At 49.5% G+C, this 6,927-nt stretch overlaps 1 long non-coding RNA gene across 2 annotated transcripts; it reads left to right on the top strand.

Annotated features, from left to right (window-relative positions):
• The first annotated feature begins 3,994 nt into the window (after positions 1-3,994).
• Positions 3,995-6,828, top strand: LOC136304640 (uncharacterized). 2 transcript variants are annotated; one of them, XR_010724713.1, is made up of 4 exons: positions 3,995-4,048; positions 4,433-4,476; positions 5,735-5,817; positions 5,909-6,828. It is a non-coding gene; the product is annotated as an uncharacterized lncRNA (long non-coding RNA). The 2 variants fall into 2 exon arrangements; XR_010724712.1 differs by lacking the exon at positions 4,433-4,476 and adding an exon at positions 4,322-4,382 and having other exon boundaries at positions 4,001-4,048.
• Positions 6,829-6,927: the final 99 nt, after the last annotated feature.

The following is a 6,927-nucleotide window of genomic DNA, read 5'->3' as shown; positions in this document are numbered from 1 at the left end:
TACCTAGGACCACAAAACAGAAAATGTGACTGTCCCCCTCCAGAAGAGTAATCCCCAGGGCTCCTCTGCACCACTGTCCCAGCTCCCCCTCAGATCTTCACTCCACTCCAGAGGCTGCCCGGAGTTTACCCAGCAAAAGGAAAACACTTAGCACATTGCTCACCTACGGGTCACCCTGCCTAAAGCCTAACTCTCCGGCTTCCTCTAATCCTTAGCACGTGCCTAGGACAGCAGCAGCACCTACAAAGAAACAAAACAAACAAACAAACAAACAAACAAACAAAAAAGTATGCTGAGTTACTGTGAAACAGCAACCTCCCCGGTCTGACTGAAGCAGCCACAAGTATACCTTAATGCTGCACCCATCTGGCCTCTGGAGCCAGCACATCTGGCAAGGAGACAACCTAAAAAAAAAAAAAAAAAAGAACAGTGAATGCTTAGAGTTGCACCAGAAAGTCAGACTTGAGCAATAGCAACTACTTTTGTCCACCAGTCACTACTCACCTTGCCCACTTCACCTCGACTGGTGAGACCCAACTCTGCCTCCTAAAACTAAAGGCAAAGAACAGCACTGTAACACGGCCACCATTTACACCTCCCCTGCAAATCAAAACAGTGACTGCCCTTATCGGGGGAGCCCCCGCACCTGGAATGGGGGGCTCAGCCATGGATTTAATCCATCTGCATCTGAAAGAGAGGACAAAAGTCAAAGGGCAGCAGGATAACTTGACAGCCCCAGACATCTTGTGGCAATCTAGACATATCCTCTACAGCCCTACTACACCCCACATCACAAACTTCACGCCCGTGGGACTATTACCCTATTACCCCTACACCCAGACTGAGCAGCAAGGCAGAGCAGCTCCGGGCCAAACACACACCAACACCTGTGACACAGCACAGGACAAACGAGGGGACACAACAGGGACAGAAAACTCTGGCCAGAAAAATGACCCTGAGGGTCCAGAGAACTCGGAATGAGATGACCAAGGTGAGACTGAAGGTGAGCTGGCCAGGCTCAGAGAACCTTGCAGGAACAAGATTCCAATGGGATGACTTGTCCCAGAGACGGATGTCCAAGAATCCTACAGTCAGAATCCTCTACCTATCTTTGCATTCTTACAGGAGCTAACCCACTGGAATGGATCAGGACGGTGCACGGCTGCCAATACAGCTCAGAACAAGACCTGAAAAGCCATTGGACCGGATGCTTGTGAAGAGAGATGGATTCTGATGTGTGTCCAAGCACAAGGTTCAACAGCATCAGCACCTGGCCAAGGAACAAGGAGATGTTAAGAACGATGCCTGGCATTTCCTACAGGCCCCTTAAAGGGCCAAGGCAAACCACACACCACACAAGACACCCAGAAGACACAGAGTGCACAACAGACAAGTGACACAACATGCCCTGGGACTGCTCTGCCCCGTGCACCACAGCACTGTGAGATCTTCCCTTTATGCAGCCTAAGGGGTCACATCTTGGACGTCCCCATCTGCAAATCTGACTGAAAAACCCCTCCCAGTGACCCCTACCCCGGCACCCCTCTTTCATCCCCTCTGTGGCCCCGAGCCCTTCACTTATCTTTGGGATGTTCAGGGATGAGGTGAAGCCCCATCATATGCCAAAGATGGCCACCTCTGCCTCTCGGAATTCCCTGCTGTCTTTTAGTCAGGTACCATAAAGAAAACCAAACGCTGATGTACAATCTCAGCAGATCTGTTGCCCAGTCAGTGGGGAGGTCTCAGTGTAATACCAGTGGACCACCTAAAACACACAACCAGCAATGGATGCTTAGAGCTGCACCAGAGACACCACTACCCTGACCACACAAATACATGAACTCTAGAAAAGAAAACACAAGAAACAGCCCACCAAAAAAAAAAGCCAGCTATTATTTCTCTTAGTACAAATACAATAAAAATAACTCCTATGTCCAATCCCCTCAAAAAAACCCCAAAATATATACCCAGAACCTCCCCATCCTAAAAGTAAAAGATCCATTCAACTACAAACAATATCTCCCAAATTATCTATAACTATAGAACACGCACTATAGCCAAACAAGCTAAATAAATAAACTCCTCCAACACAATAAACAGTAATCTGATTATAAATATTAGGAAACCCTAAAAAATTAACTCCAGCACCTTACCTCAAACCCACCAAAACAACACTACACACCATGGTAAAAGCAACCACTAAATAAATAAAAACCTGCCCTATACCTCACACTACAACCAATTACACCACTGTAAACCTCAGCAAACAGATCCTTGGAAAACATAATACCCCACCAAAAGAAACTTCAACAACAAAACTCTGTTCAGAAACAACCTAATCCGCATATAAACTAGGACACCTAACATGAAAGAGACCATATGCCTCATCATATACCATCTCCTAGTAAAATAAAGCTACACAATAAGTTACTAATAGCCACTTTAAAACCATCATATAGAAAAAAATCAAAAGAAAATTAAAAGCTGCATCTAACAAAACACCTAAAGTTCAACCAGCCAAGGTCGCCCTACCCAATCTGAATCCTTATACACAATGAACAAAACCCCAATAACACATATCAGAAGCCTATCAAAGAAAGCTATTTAATTCTGCCTCAAATACAAACCCACCCATAAAGTTATTTTCACTCAAAAACCAAATTACATGTAAGAAATAACACCAAAAAAATCAAACAAAAGACCCCATGTCATCAAAGAAAGTAAGAGTGAATAAAAACCATATATATGTACCCCAACTTATTAAAAATCGAGGTGAAAAGAAATCCCTCTCAGTTTGAACATAGAGAGCAACAGAAGAGGAGTTTTGTCACTCAATTTGAACTCCTTTTGCTTCCATAACCCCGTTTTCTTCTCGGAGCACCAGGAAGAGACTAACAAAACAAAGCCGAAAAGGAGAAAAATCTCCCCTAAAACCCAATACTGGCTTACTTGCTGCTGTCTGGCATAAAGAAACATTCCACATCCACGTGCTCCTGCAGGCACCGCAAGAGGTTTTCCCCAATGCTGCAAAAACCACGCTTCGAAACTCAACACGAGTTCCTCACCCTCCGCAGCTCAATGGAAAACTGAGTTGAGGCTCCTCTGTTATACCGCCCTGGCGGGAGCCGCCCCCTCACCATTGTAACAACTCACACCTGCAGCTGGTGTGCTCCCTCCTCACCCTGACAGCTCACACCTGTGGCGGCTCTGTTCTCCCTCATCGTTTACATCTCACACCTGGGGATGCTCTGGCCCCTCACCATCCTCTGACAGCTGCTGCCACTCCGAGTGAGGGCAGGGGGAGAGGGGACTTCCTGCTCATCCCCCTGACGGTTCATGGTCCGAACCTGACACGCTGGGGCTCCGGGCTCTCCTTGCGATGGGTAAGGATCCCTCTGCTCCTGCAGGTGCCCAAGGCTGAAACTGGGATTCCACCTCCAAAAGTCTATATGCCTGAGATCCATAATTCCTAAGGAAATTCCTCAGCAATCACTACCCTTCGGCGGGGCCGAGGGTGATCGGGGCCGGGGCCGGGGCCGGGGAATCGGGGCCGAGGGATCGGTGCCGGGGGACCCGGGGAGCGGGCGCACCCCCGGGCCCTCAGCGCGGAGCGGGGCCGGGGGTGATCGGCGCCGGCGGCGGGGCCGGGGGGGACCCGAGGAGCGGGCAGACCCCCGGGCCCTCAGAGCGGGGCCGGGGGTGATCGGGGCCGGCGGCGGGGCCGGGGGGGACCCGAGGAGCGGGCAGACCCCCGGGCCCTCAGAGCGGGGCCGAGCGTTACCGGGGCATCGGGGCCGAGCGGGACCGGGGCCGGTGCTGAGGGCGGGGCGGAGCTCCCGGGCCCTCAGCGCGGGCTGGGCGGGGCCGAGGCCGGGGCCGGGACGGTTCCCGGGGCGCGCTGTCCAATCAGCGCTGCCGATGCCTCAGCGAGCCCGCCAATCGCGAGCCGGGCGGGGGTTCAAAAGGGCCCCGGAAGACGCTGTGGGCTCTGTGGGTCGGTGTGGAACTCTGTGGTCTGTCTGCGGCTTCTCCAGGCTGTTTTAGTGCAGTGAGAACGTGTTCCTTTTTTTTTTTTCCTATAAGCTGTGGTGCGTGGGATTGTATTTAGGTTTTTTTTTTTTGAGGGGGGTGGTGATAGGTGGGGCTGAGGGGGTGTTGTTTTGTGTGTCTGTTGGAGTTTGTCTCAGTATCCCAAGACCTTTTCTTGTGTGGGGTGGGGAGGCAAACTTTGCTTTAATTTAGCTTGTTTTTGGTCTCTTTTGGTGCTGAATTGGGGGAGGGGGGGTTGTGTGTTCTGTATTAGTTTTCTTTCTTGTTTGAGTTTTCTTATAGTTCTGGTAGAGAGACCGTGGGGAGTTTTATGTTGCTGGAGGATGTTCTTGGTAAGTTCTTCTATAAATCAAAGTTATGCTGAGCCTTGGTGTTTTTGTAGGTGGGGGCAGGATATGTATACCTGGGGTGTGTTGTTTGGAGAAGGTACAGAAGTTTTCCTGCCTTTGTTTTTTTTCCTTTAATGTTTTGTGGTGTGTGGGCCTAGCTGGTGTCTGGTAATGAAGGTTTTAATTAGCCTTTAACTTGGAAAGAGCATGGTTGGAACAAACAAGCTCTTCAGTTTTGTGTTCTTGCTTGATAAGCTATTTTAGTAATAAAATTTCTGTGGAGGTTGCCATCAAGTTTCTAAGAGCTACTTGCAAGAAGTAGAGGCAGCTTTTGAGTGATGTGAGTTATTTCTGTTAGTTTAATCTTTCTTTTTCAGGGCATGCCGATTTTTTCAGCCCCAGGCTGAGCAATAGTGCCGGAGGGGGGAGGGAAGCAGGGGCAGAGGGGTTGGGAAAGGTGTGTGAGACCTTCCTTGGGTGTCTCTAGTCTGGGAAGGGGCTGAACATCAAATGGAACTCAGGACCGCTGGGGTTTGTTTGGGTTGGTTTGTTTGCTTTTGGGTCGGAGGTATGTTTGGGGGGCTTTTATAATGGGGGTAAAGGGCGTTTGTTTTGTCTGGAGGAGCTTTTTTCCTTGGTTCGGCTTTGTCATGAAGTGTGAAGGTTTTGCACCTAAAACTCTGTGTGCTGGGTCAAGTCATTGGGGCTTTGTTGTGAGTATTTCCTACTGAAAGTGGCTTTTGGAGTTTTCTGGAGGTATGTTCAAAGGTACACAAGAGTTTCCTAGTCTATGGAATTTTCTTATGGTTATTCTTTCTGTTTGGTTTTCTTTATGGAACAGGGCTGGGTTTTGTACTTATGCTCTAGCTTAGCATATACAGGAAGTGAATTGATCCCCCAAGCCAGGTAGTGCAAGTATACAGTGGTTAATTGGATTAATTGTTGTCTGAGTAGTAATGGATGCAGTCTGTTCCACTTTCTTTTGCTATCCTCTGAGAATGTGGTCTTCCTGTGTACGTGGGGTTTTAGGCACACTTGGGGAGATGTGAAATCAGCACTTGGGTTACACTGGTTACCTGATGGAAAGTGTGTGTGGGGGGCAGCTCACTGTGGATAAACTGCTCTGGTTACCTGATGGGAAATGTGTGTTTGGGGAACTGCTCCACGGATGAACTGCTCTGGTTACCTGATGGGAAATGTGTGTTTGGGGAACTGCTCCACGGATGAACTGCTCTGGTTACCTGATGGGAAATGTGTGTTTGGGGCAGCTCCCCGTGGATGAACTACTCTGGTTACCTGATGGGAAATGTGTGTTTGGGGCAGCGCCCCATGGATAAACTGCTCTTCTGTTGCAGATCTCTAGCAGTGCTGGGTTTGGCAGCGTGGCTGAAGGGTTTGTGAGAGCAGAGCAGAGAAGGGACCCATCAGCTCCAGCAGGGTGAGGAGTGTCTGCTTCTGTTTCCATGAGGCTGAACTCAAAGCCTATTGCCCTAATGGACAGTACTAATTGCACCTTTTTTTCTCTCGAGGTTCTTGGCAAGTGTTGGACACTTCTTGATCCCTGGCAGAGAGAGAAGCAGCACACGAAGTTGGGGGAGTTTCTGCAAGTCCCAGCTTAAAAAGTCCCTGTTTGTGAGGCTTGTTTGGTGTTTCTCTCTTTGTTTCTCTTTATGGTGTTTTTGAGGCTGCTGTAATTAATGGTTCTGTCAGTTTTAGACTGAACTGCTTAGTTTTCAGTCTTACAGGAAAGGTGGGCAGGAATGTGACAATTTGCAGGACATGTTCCCAGAGCTGTTTGCTTGCGTCAGTGCTCTGCTGTCTTTTTGTGCTGCTTTTCTTGGTAGGGGTGAGACTTGTTTATTTGGGTTTATCTTTGCGATCCCTGGGGACTGAGGTGGTTTAGGCTCAACCCAAAGGAGAATTCCCAATGGAGTTTTAGCAGGAGCTGCTATTGGATGTCTCAGAGTGGTTTGTTTAGTGTTGATTTTATGCAGTAAACAGTTGAACTTGATTTTCTCCTAGGATTTTCCCAGGAAAATGAGGAAAAGCCCCCTACCAAAGCCCTTCCCTTGCTTTATTATTGGGAATGTTTTTGTTCCAGCTCCCTCATTAGCTGGGGACTCCAAGGTGCCCCGTGCTGTGGTCTGGCTCAGGGTCCCTGGTGCTGGATCTCAGTCCCTGTAGGTCACCTTGGGTAGCAGTGCTGGGGGGCATTGCTGAGCTTCTCCTTGGGAGGTTCTTGGCTGCTCTGAGTTGTTGCCAATGACCCTGAGCTCCTGAGGTTGGTGTCTGTGTCTTTGGTGCTGACCCTGCCCCCTGGCCAAGCTACTTTGGAGGGTTTGAAGGGTCTAGGGCTGAGTGCCCTTTGGGCAGTTTGCTGCCAGCCTGGTGTGCTCCTGGAAGTGCCGCTGACCTGCCAGGACCGAGGAGCTGCTGGCTGGGTGCTGGTTCTGTGGTTCTGTTCTGTTCCAGGGCTTTCTGGCCAGGATTGGGTCTCTCCCTGCTGGAATTACCCACAGCCCAGGATCTCTCCCGGACTGGATCCCTG

The sequence above is a fragment of the Chamaea fasciata genome, unplaced genomic scaffold (assembly GCF_029207755.1).
Source record: "Chamaea fasciata isolate MVZ Bird 193981 ecotype frontalis unplaced genomic scaffold, bChaFas1.0.hap1 SCAF_134, whole genome shotgun sequence".
NCBI classification, from domain to species: Eukaryota; Metazoa; Chordata; class Aves; order Passeriformes; family Sylviidae; genus Chamaea; species Chamaea fasciata.
This window is presented reverse-complemented; position numbering and strand designations above follow the sequence as displayed.